The sequence below is a fragment of the Brachyistius frenatus genome, unplaced genomic scaffold (genome assembly GCF_029030835.1).
Source record: "Brachyistius frenatus isolate BFR_SWC_R1_liver_20210118 unplaced genomic scaffold, ASM2903083v1 Contig_91, whole genome shotgun sequence".
In the NCBI taxonomy this organism is placed as follows: Eukaryota; Metazoa; Chordata; class Actinopteri; family Embiotocidae; genus Brachyistius; species Brachyistius frenatus.
The window spans coordinates 1,350,100-1,352,500 of record NW_027210690.1 but is presented as its reverse complement, the minus strand read 5'-3'; the positions used below and the strand labels follow the sequence as shown (position 1 = coordinate 1,352,500).

General features: G+C 57.9%; 1 protein-coding gene across 1 annotated transcript in view; it reads right to left on the bottom strand.

Annotated features, from left to right (window-relative positions):
- Positions 1-2,064, bottom strand: part of LOC138627742 (zinc fingers and homeoboxes protein 2-like) — a 94,376-nt gene extending 92,312 nt beyond the window's left edge. Inside the window, exon 1 of the mRNA XM_069710294.1 lies at positions 1,168-2,064. The gene's annotated coding sequence lies outside the window, so the exon portion shown is untranslated. The remainder of the gene's footprint in view (positions 1-1,167) is intronic.
- Between the last annotated feature and the right edge of the window lie 337 nt (positions 2,065-2,401).

Genomic DNA, 2,401 nt, shown 5'->3' with positions numbered 1-2,401 from the left:
CAACCGGGAAAACAACCGGGAAAACAACCGGAAAAACAACCGGGAAAACAACCGGGAAAACAACCGGGAAAACAACCGGAAAAACAACCGGGAAAACAACCGGAAAAACAACCGGAAAAACAACCGGAAAAAGCGGGTTTAGCGTTAAAAGACAAACCGTTAAAAAACACAAACGCTGGAAATAAACGTAATAAAAGAGTTAAATGAAAATAAGAGCGGTTGAAAGCAGCCGCGTGTTGGCGGGCAGCCCGCTGACGGCGGCTTCACCTCGGATGACCCGAGTCACCGCAGACCGCCTGTCTGCCCCGGTACGAGCCCGGTACGAACCCGGTACGAGCCCCGGTACGAACCCCCGGTACGAGCCCCCGGTACGAGCCCCGGTACGAACCCCGGTACGAACCCGGTACGAACCCCGGTACGAACCCGGTACGAGCCCGGTACGAGCCCCGGTACGAACCCGGTACGAACCCCGGTACGAACCCGGTACGAACCCGGTACGAGCCCCGGTACGAGCCCCGGTACGAGCCCCCGGTACGAACCCCCGGTACGAACCCCGGTACGAGCCCCGGTACGAGCCCCGGTACGAGCCCCCAGTTCACCCCGCAGCCCGCACCGACAACAACCACCTCCTCCTCCACCTCCGCCTCCTCCTCCTCCTCCTCCACCTCCTCCTCCCTCCTCCACCTCCTCCTCCACCTCCTCCTCCTCCTCCACCTCCTCCTCCACCGGGGCTGCCCGTCTCGCGCTCCGCGCCGTTGCCGTGACACCGACTACAAAAAACGGCTCGGCTCGAGCGGAGTGACGGTAACCGGCCAGCCAAAACAAATGCCCCCCCCCCCCCCCCCCCGACATGGAAGCCCACAACATCCAGAGACCGGCTCCGAGCCGCGTCTGGCGCTGCATGTGTGGCGGGGCGGCGGAGGGGGGAAAGCGGCTACAAGCACTTAGCCGCACCGGGCATTAGCACGGAGGAGGGGGGCAGCTAACTGGCTAACGGCTAGCTGCGCGAGGGGCTAACACATTTATCATGTTGCACTTTCACCGGGGGGGGGGGGGGCTTCCAGAAAACAACAACAACAACAACAACAACAACAACAACACATCGCGAAACCGGATGACATCCACTTCTTGGACAAACTCCCCTTCGGGTTTCCAACTAAAAGTTACCTGCCAGCCAGGTGTCGGGGCGCCGCCGCGGAGCTCCGGCGGAGGTCGCAGCAAAAGGTGGTCCCCTCCTCCTCCTCCTCCTCCTCCTCCCCGCGTCGGAGGAGCACTGTGATGGAGGGCGGTGGGGGGAGCGGGGGGGAGAGTGGGGGGGGAGGGGGGTCGGTCGGTCGGTCGGTCGCAGCAGCAGCAGCAGCCCGGACAGACAGACAGACAGCCGGCCGGAGCTCCAGAGGACCGGTCCGGCTTCAACTTCACTCGGTCCCCAAAAACAACAACAATCCTCCGCCAGAAGTTTGTCCGCTGCTCGGTTCTTCTCTCCCGCTGGAGGAGCGCTGGCTTTCTGCTTCTTTCTGCTTCTTTCTGCTTCTTTTCTTTTCTTTTCTTTTCTTTTCTTTTCTTTTCTTTTCTTTGCTTTTCTTTGCTTTTCTTTGCAAAGGGGGGAGAAGAAGAGCGACCAGCGGAGAGAGAGAGAGCGGAGGAGGGTCGGAGGGTGTCGGGCTGGCGGGTCGGAGGGTGTCGGAGGGTCGGAGGGTGTCGGAGGGTGTCGGGCCGGCTGAAGGTGTTTTATTCCCCAGATATCCGGAGCGGAGCGGCGGTGCGCATGTAGCTGGTCCAGCTGGTTCACAGTAAAGATTGTAGCATAGCTAACCTAAAGACAACAGAGCAGCGAGCAGCAGCCTCCTCGCTGCTCGGAGGGGGAGCGACGGGACCACATGATCTTTTACGTCAGCATACATTTGCATAGGATGCCGAGTTTACGTCGCGAGGGGCCGTCCCGGTTCGACGTGCAAAAGATGTGCAGAAAAGTTTTTGGATCCGCGGCGGCGCCCGCCGGACGGCTGGCAAAAAACACGGGGCTGGAGGAAGCAGCGCGGGGCATGTGAGCAGCCATGCACCCCCCCCCCACACACACACACACACCCCTCTGTGTGTGTGTGTGTGTGTGTGTGTGTGTGTGTGTGTGTGTGTGTGTGTGTGTGTGTGTGTGTGTGTGTGTGTGTGTCCTCCTTCCTGCACGCCCCTCATCTGCACCGAGTCAGCTGTCTCGTGACTTGACAGCGTGCACGCCTCTTATCACAACCCTCCATATATATATAATAATAATAATAATAATAATAATAATAAACTTTAGTTGTACAGCACCTTTCATACAAGAAATTAAATGCATGAGAACAGATACAATTAAACACAAATAGACTTAAAATATAATATATTATAATACTTAAATATATTA